Genomic DNA, 13,067 nt, shown 5'->3' with positions numbered 1-13,067 from the left:
TACAGGTAAGCCTAGAATAAGAATTTTCAAGTCACATAATGGAAAATTTTTATAGGTGAAAAATGTGAAACGGTTAGATGTCATAATTTGATGGGAATTATTTAACATCCTGTACCCTTCAGTATAAGGCATTTTTTTTCTACCCCATATGTAGTATCTAGGTTATAGAGTGTGGCCCTAAATCTAAATTCCAGAGACTCAAAAAAAATGGAAAGCTCTTACTTAAATGTTCTTGAGGAAGATTTCCTAAATGAGGATTTGGACTTGACTGGTGGCACGAAATATATAGGAGATTTAAATTAATGCAAAAGAAGATGGGGAATAGAAATGTCAGGAAATGTACCTGAGAATTAGCAAGTTTACCACATCCATTTTCCTATCCTTTCTTTATCTATGAAACATAGATTTACTACCTTTGTTACCTTTCACCTCCATATGTAACTCATTTATTTTCCCATTAATAATGGTGAGTTATGGTGTATCATAGGGTTGTTGTGAAGTTTTGGTGAAATGTTTATATTAAGCTCTTAACAGAAAAATTGGCGTTAAAAAACGCTCGGGAGCTGTTATTATTTTTCATAAGCATGCATTCTTTATCCCTTATTACAAAGTAAATGTGCTGCAAACAAGAATATACATTTTTACTTGACTTACTTTAATGAATAGGGGCTTATTCTCACGTTAGAAGTTCAGAGGTAGGTGATAGTATGATTGATTCAGTTGCTGAACACAGAATCAAGGATCCAGGCTAACAGCTTTCTGCTCCACCCACCCTGGTGTGTGCTTCAGTATTTTTTATGCCCAAAACAGGAAAGTCAGAAGGATTTTTCTCACATCTGTGGTGCATCTTATGTTTTTCAGATTATTTAGTGCTTATAGTTTTATATAATTTTTCGTTATTGCCCTCCTTTCCTTTGAAACCCCTCCTTTGTTCTCAAGATATTAGAATGTGCCGAAGAATCACCTGTGTGAGCTTAGCAATGCAAATTCTTGGGGCCATAGTGGCAGAGCTTCTGACCCCGACTGTTTAGAGTGGAGCCAGAGGATAGGCATTTTTGATGGTTCCTTTAGGTGACTTTGATGCACTTCACAGTCTCTGTTTCCCTCCTTTGTCCTGACATTCTCTTGTTGTGTTCTTCTTTAGTTCTTCATTCTCTTTCCCTGGCTATTTCCAATATTAAGTTCTTATACTTGAGCATTTCCTTCTATCCTGACTTTCATAAAGTTCACCCATTTTCATGACTTCAGCCCATTGAGGATAAGGATAATGTTACTAATTTATTCATTAGTCATTTGTTGATCTTGACAATTATCCTCTAAGTTTACTAAGGAAGGAAAACATGGAAGATGCCTACTGTTTAGGAGGCATTAGCATCAAGGTAGTAATTCATCTATTCTTTTATACAAAGAAACTTTCATTAAACGTTTATTACATGCCAGGCCTAATAAGATCTGGCACATAATAGGTGATTAAAATAAAATTAGTTTGAAATGAATAAACAAATGAACTATCACCTCTCCAATGATAAATTCTAAATTTTTATCCACTGCCTTGTTCTTTTATTCTGGTGACTCCAGGGAACTCCTTCAGGGTCATTTTTTTTCTTCCAGGTGGAAATAAAGTTGAGCCTTGAATGACACAGGGGTTGAGGCACCCAGCTCCCAGCAATTGAAAATCTGCCTATAACTTTACAGTCAGAACCCTCAGAATGGGACAAAATATTTGCAAACGAAGCAACTGACAAAGGATTAATCTCCAAAATATACAAGAAGCTCATGCAGCTCAATATCGAAAAACAAACAGCCCAATCCAAAAGTGGGCAGAAGACCTAAATAGACATTTCTCCAAAGAAGTTATACAGATGGCCAACAAACACATGAAAGGATGCTCAACATCACTAATCATTAGAGAAATGCAAATCAAAATTACAATGATGTATCACCTCACACCAGTCAGAATGGCCATCAACAAGAAATCTACAAACAATAAATGCTGGAGAGGGTGTGGAGAAAAGGGGACCCTCTTGCACTGTTGGTGGGAATGTAAACTGATACAGCCACTGTGGAGAATGGTGTGGAGTTTCCTTAAAAAACTAAAAATAGAACTACCATACGACCCAGCAATCCCACTACTGGGCATATACCCTGAGAAAACCATAATTCAAAGAGTCGTGTACCACAATGTTCATTGTAGCACTATTTACAATTGCCAGGACATGGAAGCAACCTAAGTGTCCATCGACAGATGAATGGATAAAGAAGATGTGGCACATATATATAATGGAATATTACTCAGCCATAAAAAGAAACAAAATTGAGTTATTTGCAGTGAGGTGGATAGACCTAGAGACTGTCATACAGAGTGAAGTAAATCAGAAAGAGAAAAACAAATACCATATGCTAACACATATATATGGAATCCAAAAAAAAAAAAAAAAGGTTCTGAAGAACCTAGGGGCAAGACAGGAATAAAAACACAGATGTAGAGAATGGACTTGAGGACACGAGGAGGGGGAAGGGTAAGCTGGGACGAAGTGAGAGACAGGCATGGACATATACACACTACCAAATGTAAAACAGATAGCTAGTGGGAAGCAGCTGCATAGCACAGGGAGATCAGCTCTGTGCTTTGTGACTGCCTGGAGGGGTGGGATAGGGAGGGTGGGAGGGAGACACAAGAGGGAGGGGATATGGGGATATATGTATATGTATAGCTGATTCACTTTTTTATTCAGCAGAAACTAACACACCATTGTAAGGCAATTATACTCCAATAAAGATGTTAAAAAAAAAAAAAAAAAACTTTACAGTCAGCCCTCCCTCTGCACCAGAGGTTCTGAATCCTCAGATTCAACCAACTGCGAATGGTATAGTACTATAGTATGTATTTACTGAAAAAAATCCACATGTAAGTGGACCCAAACCTGTGTTTTTCAAGGGTCAGCTGTGCTGGAAGAAAAAAGCCAATTTACCAGTCATCAAAAGCCAGGTCACTGAAAGTCAGTTTTTTGACTTATATGTTTTTGATGGCAGAGAAGAAGGGGTCAAGGGAGGAAAGCTGAAATGCTGGGGAGTGTGCAGATCAGAATAAGGTAGGATCTAAAACAGAGGGGATTCACCTTGAAAAGAAAAAGGAACATCTCTTTCTCTGATGTAGAAGAAAAAGGCAAAAAAAAAAAAAGTGTCAAAAAAGTAAATACTGAAGTTTAGAGGAAAGATGACATAGGCACACAAATGTCATTTAATATTCCTTATATAATAATAGGTGATTTTGGTCATCAGCCAGAATTGAGTAAGGCTAAGTAAGGAGCGGATTGGGCTGATTAAAGAAACTAAAGGATGAGCAAAGGATAAAATGTTATCCAAGGCCCAGGCAAAGTTAGAGTACAATTTTATAGCAATATAGGTTTGCACAATATTCTCTGGTGATTCAAGAGTTGGGGTTTCTCATTGTGGTTACAGTTGTTAAGAGTTCAAGAGAGTCTGGTGCAATTCTTCTCAGTGGGGTTTGTCATGGACCCTGATAATTGGACTGTATTAGTTTGCTAGGGCTGCCATAATAACACACCACAGGCTGGGTGGCTTAAGGAACTGAAGTTTATTTTCTTACACTTCTACAGGCTAGAAGTCCAAGATCTGACTATTTGCTTTGCCTTTCTCTTTTGGAATCTACGGCCTTCAGGTTCTCACTCTTTGCCAGTAACTGTGCGGGTAACTACTCTTTTCAGTAGTTCTTTGAACTCCAGTAACCATGTCCTCATAATCTTCTGCTTGCCTCCCCTGTTTCTGAGCCAATGATTACTTAGTTCTCACATCTACTTATACTCACTTCTGCTTACTTGTTGCTTAGTTTCTGACCTCACTGGTTCATCGTGAACTTTAATTATGCCTGTTTCTTAAAAAAATGTCCTGATAGCTGATTCCCTTGCCTTGTTAAGATTCTCACCTCCTCTGCATTTCTGGTTTTTCCCGTTCCAAATTGTAGCTCCTTTTTTTTTGTTTGTTTTTTTTTTTGCTGTACGCGGGCCTCTCACTGTTGTGGTCTCTCCCGTTGTGGAGCACAGGCTCCAGACGCACAGGCTCATCAGCCATGGCTCACGGGCCCAGCCGCTCCGCGGCATGTGGGATCCTCCCGGACTGGGGCACGAACCCGTGTCCCCTGCATCGGCAGGCGGACTCTCAACCACTGCGCCACCAGGGAAGCCCCCAAATTGTAGCCCCTTTTTAATGCTCTGCTACTATCACACACAATCACTGCATTGAGTTAAGTGTGTCTGGCCACTGTCATTTCATTTCTTATTTTATTCACCTAAATTTTTAAATTTAATTTTTAAAATATTTCTTAAATTCCTTGTTTCAGTGTAAGCTATTGAAGCCACTTCACCATTGAACAAAGAATATATCACAGCAAAATTACTTTTCCAAGTAATAGTGCCTTGTTTATAGGACTACAAGAACACTCCTACACTAAATAATCTACCAAAAAGGATGAAAATTTTATCGTTTTGGTTTGGTTGTGTTAAATTCTCTTTGAGCTATCATTATTCTACTGATATCATAGCATGCATATATGGTCTTCTATATTCCTGGGGACGGTTTCTGAGGTAGTCCTATTCTAACTAAAGATCTCTTTAATCATACCCTGACATAACAAGAGTAAAAGGTTGTATAATTTGTCCAAAGTAGTTCTTGCTGTGGGCCATAAAAGGAAGTAAAGCATACAGTGTCTGGACCTAGGGAATATATACATCTATATAAAGTCATGAAATATCAAGAAAAATAATTCCAAAGAAATACATAAATATGTGACAGTATAGTACACATTGCATAAATTCGTGCCAAGAGAACTAAGATTCATTGGAAAGATTATTATGCGAAAGATGACTCTTAAACTTGGTTCAGAGGCGGAGGCAATATGACATTTAGAAAGAGCCTTAGCTTTGATGGAAGGCAGGCCTGGATTTGAATCCCAGTTTTGAAGTTTGCCAGCTGTGTGACTTTGAACAGGTGCCTTAACTGCTCTGATTCTTTAGTTCTCCCCTAGGTAAATGGAGACAGTCTTCTAGTGTGGCTATGAGGATAAAATTAGATCATGTAGTTTTTCCTAGCAGACACTAGATGAATAGGTATTTATATTCTTCTTTTAAGAATATTTATTTATTTAGGCCGTGCTGGGTCTTAGCTGTGGCGCGCGGGACCTTCATTGCGGCATGCTGACTCTTAGTTGCGGCATGCACGCAGGATCTAGCTCCGACTAAGGATTGAACCCAGGCCCCCTGTACTGGGAGTGCAGAGTCTTACTCACTGGACCACCAGGGAAGTCCCGGTATTTATATTCTTCAACTCCCACCTAATCTGCCGCATTTTATATTGTCTTCATATTTTCTACTGTATATGAAAATAATACAATTTACTGGAAAATGTAGAAAGTATAGTTAAACTGTATACAGCTTCAAAAGGATTTTTTATGATCTATATTTATCATTAAAAAGGAGATTTTAGAAGTTTAATGAGGGCTTCCCTGGTGGCGCAGTGGTTGAGAGTCCGCCTGCCGATGCAGGGAACATGGGTTCGTGCCCCGGTCCGAGAAGATCCCACATGCCGCAGAGCGGCTGGGCCCGTGAGCCACGGCCGCTGAGCCTGCGCGTCCGGAGCCTGTGCTCCGCAACGGGAGAGGCCACAACAGTGAGAAGCCCGCGTACGGCAAAAAAAAAAGTTTAATGAATTTTGAAATAGTAAAGTACTTGAGATTTAGGTTCTGTGTGGCTTATATACTAGTTGAACTAGTAAGTAACTCAGATAATTTTTTGATCCCACAGGCTTCCTGTATGTCTAGAAGATTGCCAGCATTTGTTATGTTAAGGTCAAATCAATGGCTATACAGTCACGACGAGATTACTAGTAAGTGTTTCTGAGTAACGATTAAGCAGGAGAGTGTATGGTCTTCCCTGAAAACAAAGACAAGCAATTCTTTGAGAAAGCTTGAAATGACCACTGAACTATGAACCAGAGCCCAAATAATGAAAACCAAGCTACCTCCTCAACAAGAAATGTTATCCCAGCAGTGCAGCTGTGAGCTAATTAAACAGCCTAGATGGCTGTACTGAATTTTAGTACTGCATTTACAGAATTAATTCAGAGGACATGTTATTAAAGTCTTGGGTTTATCAGAAGAAGGCAGCCTCTTTTTTCGAGCAGCATTTAAAAAATTAACATACTGGATAAGCAGCTTATTGTAGATGGAGCCTATGAGATCCTCCATATAGATGCAAAAACCAAGCAATGAATTTCTAACCAAAATAATGAGGCTATTGCACTCTGACAGTAAAATCCAAAAATAGTGCTTTAGATACCCAGAGAGCATGTTCAAAAATACATTTTTATTCTATTATTATTTATTTATTAATTATTATTTATTCTATTATTATTTTTAAGATTCTAAAAGACATATTGATGACCACTAATACATTACAATCTAACAACTAGATATATATCCAAAATATGTAGCAATTCTCAACTTAGCATAAATCAGTAATAATTAGAATGTGTAAGGCAAGGATAACTTAAATTAATGTGTAGTATAATACCTTCCTTCTTAATTAATCTTAATAACTAGTAATAACAAGGTTACTAGTAAGTGTTTTAAATTTTAAAGGCTTTAAAATTTATATCTAGAAATATAAATAGTAAATAAAAATTATACTTTATCAGTAAATTCTGAAAACTGTCCTTATTTAAGTTATTATACATGGGCAGTAAGGGTAGAAGTAAGATACTGAGATAGTTAATGATGAAACTTTTTGGAGGCCATAAAGTGTTACCATTTCAGGCACCTTGATGTAGTGACCCAGAAAGACACAGAGCAAGAGAGTGAACCCTTTCCAACCCTATCCACCCATCTTCTAAAATGGAGAGAGCAGCACTTATCCTACATTTCTTCCAGTGCTGTACAAAAATAAAACAATAGCTTTTGAAGAGTTGAGTAGTTTTGGTACTTATGTTGTAACAGGTAAAAATCATTCTGAAAAAAACAACATGAGCCTAGGTAGACACTTCATACTGACAAACAGATAAACCTCACATACAGTATATACTCCTATTTATAACTTTAATAGATGTGTAAAGATTTAAGTAAAGCAATGCGGCAATGTGAGGGAAATTTTCTACATAGCTTTTAAAAGTTATTTTGAGTTTTCATTTTGAAAATTTTAAACATATAGAAAATAATATCATAGATAGCTATGTGCCATACCTACTTTCAAACTGGGAAGGCACAGAAAATCTGATGGTAATTTTGTTAACAGGGTTGACTTTTTTTAAGGCAGGTACACATATCTGTTCTTATTGTTCCATTCGGACTTACTCCTCCATCTAGAAAATCCTAGGAGTGCCATATTTTGGTTAAGTAGTTGATTTCCTCTCTAAATCCTCCAAACACCTTCCTAAATAATTCTAAGTAGGAATGAAATACTTTTGCAACAACTGGTCTTTCAAAGCTAATTAAACAACAGCAAAAAGGAAGTTTATTAGCTTGGTAGATTTCCCAGCAGTCTTAACTTTTTTGAGCTAAGACACAGAATTTTACAAATATCCTCTCTAGCCCATCAAAGTCAGACACTCCCTTGATAAGACCATGGTAAGCTCCTGCCCAACCATTACTGGAACTGTTTGACTTAAATATCCTGTCACATTTAGGGTATAGCTTGAAAAAAAGCTCTGAGGCAAAGATTAGATGACTTGATAAAATGAGATATTAGCAATTTTTTTCTTGGAGGGGATAGCTTTAGGAATAAGAGATTACAGAGGAAGTGAATTATTCAAAAGATATCTAGTTTTACCCTTAGGAAATGAATTGGATAGATTTTAGATGGTATGTTAAGAATTTTTGGAAGGAGAGGTTCAGAAAGCAAGATGAGGTTACATAGGAAATCTGTTCAAAAAGAGTTTGTGGTCACCAAGGCAAAGATGATCAGACTGTGGATTAAAGGAGATGTTGAGAATAAGAAGATAAATTTAGACAAAATATTAGGGCTATTATCTGGAAAAGGGAATAGATCCATGCAGAGGTAATTTTTTGCTTAACAGAAACAATCTCTCATGCTCATTCAAAACTTAGTACCTAGCTGTATTTCAGGTCCTGTAATAGTACTATATTTACTGGAGATACAAGACTCACAATCTAATGGGAAAAACAAAGAAGAAAACAATTCTAATTCAGTGTGATAAGTGCCAGGTATGCATGTGTGCTATGGGAGCTTCACAGGGAGAAACAATACCTAAGCTGAATTTTGAAAAATTAGCTTGGCCATAAGATGGTAGAGGAGGAGATTTTTCAGGTAGAAGGAACCACACATACAAAGATAGGGAGGTGTGCGGAAATGCTAGTTCTTTACAAATTATAGGTAATTCACAATGCCTGGAGTATAGGATGTAACTGAGGTTAGATACAGGAATGAGGTTGGAGAGAAAGAATGAGGTTGGCTGGGACCAAAGCCTTTAATAGGATGTCGAGAAGTCTGGTATTAAGCAGCAGGTGACAGGATCAGATGTGTGTTTTAAAAAGTTACTCTGATAGCATCATGAATTAATGGTTGCAAGGGGTGAGGACAGCTCTTTGGGAAGGCTGGGCTATTTTAGTAATGCAATTGGAAGTGATGAAGATGTAAAATGGGCAAGTGGTGATGGGGATAGAGATGAGGGAAAATATTAAGGAGTTGGACTCTGTAGGACTCTGAGATCAATTGAATCGGAGGGGTAGAAGGATAATAGAGAGGAAGGATTCAAACTCATCCGGAGTTAGGCTTGGAATGTTATGCTTACAAAGAAGCCTTCCAGCAAAATTTGCATTTTTAACTGTTAGACATTTTTGCATTGAATACAGGCTTGGAATCCCGTGATCTCTAACCTTTATAACTCTAAAAGTCCTATTTACATTCGTATTACTAGAAAGATAAACTATCAGAGAATCACGTTAAATGAACAACTTCTCTAGAGTTGAAATCTATAGGTTTTCCTATATTTCTTCAGTAACTTACACAGGTCTATAGTGATTTCCCAGCAATTATGTAGATAATTCCTCATCTAGACCAGAGTAATTGTCTAGACAGGGTGTCTTAAGATGTTAAGTTAAAGCTCAAAATGTGCATATACATGTCTTTGTCTCTTCCTGTCTCTATATATCTAACATATCTCTAGGTAGATAGGTAGATGATAGATAGATAGATAGATAGAGATATCATATATATTTGAAAGTTCTGTATATACAGAAGTTTCTATAGCATATACATGTGGTTCCTATAATCATTCTATCTGAACCAAACTCCAAAGATTTAGGTAAAAATATATTTTGGATTTGACACAAATCTCTCCATATTAAGCCACTTATTCCATCTGAAGCTGCAAGTTGTCACAATCAATAGTCATTAATGGTGATTAGAAAGGAACTGATCAGGAAAGGAGTCAAATGGCAAAATTACTTTCCAAAAAGAAACAAAGCCTTCATAATAAATACAAAAAACACAACTCAGTACACGGCAAAAATAATTGAGGCCAAATGGCCAATTCAGTGAGTAGGATAAAAGGATAGAAAATATCACTCTTATTCCCTTTGACCCAAATTCTTGGACAATAGTAGGAAGAGCTGTTAGAGCTGCCTTTCCAATCCCCTGTGCTGCCCTTTCTGTGTCTTCTTTTGAATACAAAGCATTTCCCTGCTGCCCAGACTTCTTCCTGGTGCTCCACCCTGGCCTCACACCAAAGAGACCTAGGGTCTTCCTTTCCATCTATAAACCTAAAGTGATAAAGGATGGTGTGAATTTTAGACACCTCAATAAACGGGACATATATTTTTGGTTAGAGAATAGTTATCCCTTTGGGTCGGTCTCAAACTGAAGAACACCCAAGGAGCTGCCCACTTTTATATGTATGATACTTTCTTTCTAAAGGAAGAAAAAGTAAAAAAATAAAAATAAAAATATTTTTATTTTTTGTGGTTCGTATTCTTGCCACAATGATGACTCAGGACATTGATAAGCATGTGTCTTTCATACTTTCCCCCTTTTTCATACTTTCCCCTCACTTTTCCACTGTATCTCGTTTTACGTGTGTGCTAATCACAAAAATCCTAAGTGCAATAATTTGTAAAATTTGCCATGACTGTAAAGAAACATAGAGTTTTATAGAGTTTGAATACCATCCATGATAAAATGTCCACTTTCTTTTGATTTTTATTTTGCTTGGCTTCCAAACTTGGTCATAGTAACTTAATAGGCAAAGAGTAGACCATTATCCCTTTAGCTGATCTCCACTGGTTAATTCATAGGAGGCTTTTAGAATACACTTATTATACAATTGACAGAGATTTGTGCCTCCTTTGTTAAGTTGTTGGTCATAAAAGGCTTTGTTTAATAATTGTCCATCACTTATTCGATTGCCGTGTCAACAGTACAGTCTCCTGCTCAGAGACTGCTTTCTCAAAAGTCTAGGCAGTCTCCCTGATCTTCCATATTTCTCTTCAGGTTCTCTCTGACATCTGTTCTCTTCCAAATCCCAGTGCTTCTGCTGGTCTCCTCATTTGTAAAAAAAAAAAAAAAGCTTCGTAATTTTCACGAAGATTGGAATAATCAGACTTTGTTTCCCTGCCCATTTCTCTTCTGTAATTAACATATCCTATTGCTTTAGAGTAATCCTCCTACTCTAAGATTCATACTCTGATTTTGTAATTTAGGTCATTATAAAATATATTCCAGGGAACAATTCTGGTCTTCAAATGAGGTGCTTGTAAATATAGCATTATTAGAACTCAAGAGTGTTTCCATCTTTTGTATTTGTCATGTATTTGTATACGCCTCAAAGCTGAAATATTCTGCACTTGACTTGCAGCTACTTTCTCCTCCTCCCTCTTGTAATAGTCACAAGATTCTTCCTTAGGTCATCGCAAACTGTCCTATTTCCTCCCTAGTCTAATGGTGCACTTATGTTCAGTATACTTGGGCTGCGTGTTTGCTCTTGAGTTTATTTCTCTTCCTTTTTCAGAGAGTACAGAATTTGAGCATGATGAATACAATTGATATTCTCTGTTATTTGTCAGTCAAGTAGCTAATTTAAGACCTAAAATAGTAGTGTACATTATTATAAATAACAATTATAAGTGACCAAGTACCAATCTTGTGCTTTCAGCTGTAGAAAAGGAAATTTTCTTACAAAACCATGACTAAATACTATCGGTAATAAAATTTCATGCTAATCATAGTGGTAAGATTTTGAAAGTTAGAAATGTTGATATTCTAATATCACCATTTCTCCCCGTGATACTTAGTAGAACGTGGAACTATATACTAAATCTAGAGCATTTTTCTTTACGATATTATTTTATAGCTCATTCTAATTCTAACTAAAAAGTAAGTCTTTTCTAAAACTACTATTACCAATGAAAAATTGTGTTGACAGTGCCCTACTACTTTGTCAGTGGTAACCTTGCTTTTGCTAGAACTGATGCTATTGTCCATACTAGATAGGGCAGAAACTGAACTGGTGAAGGGAGATAGATAAATCTAAATTTCTGGGATCTTCCCTGGTGGTCCAGTGGTAAAGAATCCATCTTACAATGCAGGGGACACGGGTTCGATCCCTGGCCAGGGAACTAAGATCCCACGTGCCATGGAGCAACTAAGCCCATGCAGCACGACTACTGAGCTCGTGCACCTCAACTAGAGCCCAGGTGCTGCAAACTACAGAGCCCATGTGCCCTGGAGCCTGCCCACCACAACTAGAGAAGAGAAAATCGCGCATCACAATTAGAGAGGAGTCTGCGCAACGAAGAGCCTGTGTGCCACAACGGAAGATCCCTCTTGCCGCAACTAAGACCCGATGCAGCCAAAAATAAATAAAATAAATAAATACTAAATCTTTAAAAAGAATTTCTGGAGCATCTTTTTTTTCTCTTTCCGTATAAATATTTAATCATGCCAGGAGAAATTCTGAAAAAATTGTGACAGTGGGATTGATTTTCCCTATAAGTAGGGCACTCATTGTGTATCTGAGAAAGGAACTAACACTTTTTAAGTCTTTCTAAGTGATGGCTCTATTCTAGGCACTTTAAAATATTCGCTTTCATCTTCACTGTTTCCTACAAACCAGGTACTATCATCCCTATTTTACAGATGAGTAATTAAGACATAACTTGCCCACAGTTGCACAGTTACGACTAGGAAGAGCCAGGTTTATGACAAAAAGCTGATTCTAAAGCTCACGTTCTTTTCACTTTCTTTAAATAGGCCCTTCCTGCTCATTCTTAAGGGGAAATATCAGCCTTGCAATGTATTATGATGCCTACCTCGAGAGCCCTATAGTTTGATGGATATGAATGTGGTCTCTGGAGTTGAACTAGTTGGGTTCCTACCACTCACTAATTTTGTAATCTTAAGCAATTACTTGATGTCTCTTTGCCTCAGTTTCTTCATCTGTAAAAAGGGAGCAATTACAATAATATCCACTCAATAGTGTGATTTGTGAGGACTAAATGAGAGAACACATATAAAGTACTCACTAGAGTGGCCGACACACAGAGAGTTTAATAGATCTTATTTTCTAGGAGTTTGTTTCTTTATAAAAATTTGTCTTTCTGTGGGTAGAGAAAAGAAATATGGGTTGTAATTTATTTTTTCTTGGCTTCTTATGTCTGGCTCTAGCAATCAGTGTTTTGTTTCTGATCCCTACCCAATTTTGCATATTCATTGTTTTTCCTTCATCTTTCCATATGGAAGATGAAAACATGACCATCAGTTTAATTCTTCGCTAATCCTCCCTTTGAGTGATGGAGTCTAATTTTCCTTCTGTTGAATACAGGCTAGACTTGGTGACTTGCTTGATGCATAGAATATGATAGAGTGGGACTTGTGAAGCTAATTAATAGGAAGTATTGAACCTTCTGCCTATACCTTTTGAATGCTCATTTTGGGAGGTCTCAACCACCAGGGAAGAAACCTGATTGCCTTGAGAACTCCATCTTGGACAGTCATGTGTAGGCCCTCTGACCATCAGGCCCAGCTAAGCCCAGCCTTCTAGTC

This window comes from Tursiops truncatus, chromosome 11, assembly GCF_011762595.2.
Source record: "Tursiops truncatus isolate mTurTru1 chromosome 11, mTurTru1.mat.Y, whole genome shotgun sequence".
Lineage (NCBI taxonomy): Eukaryota > Metazoa > Chordata > Mammalia > Artiodactyla > Delphinidae > Tursiops > Tursiops truncatus.
Note: the sequence above shows the minus strand (reverse complement) of the source record.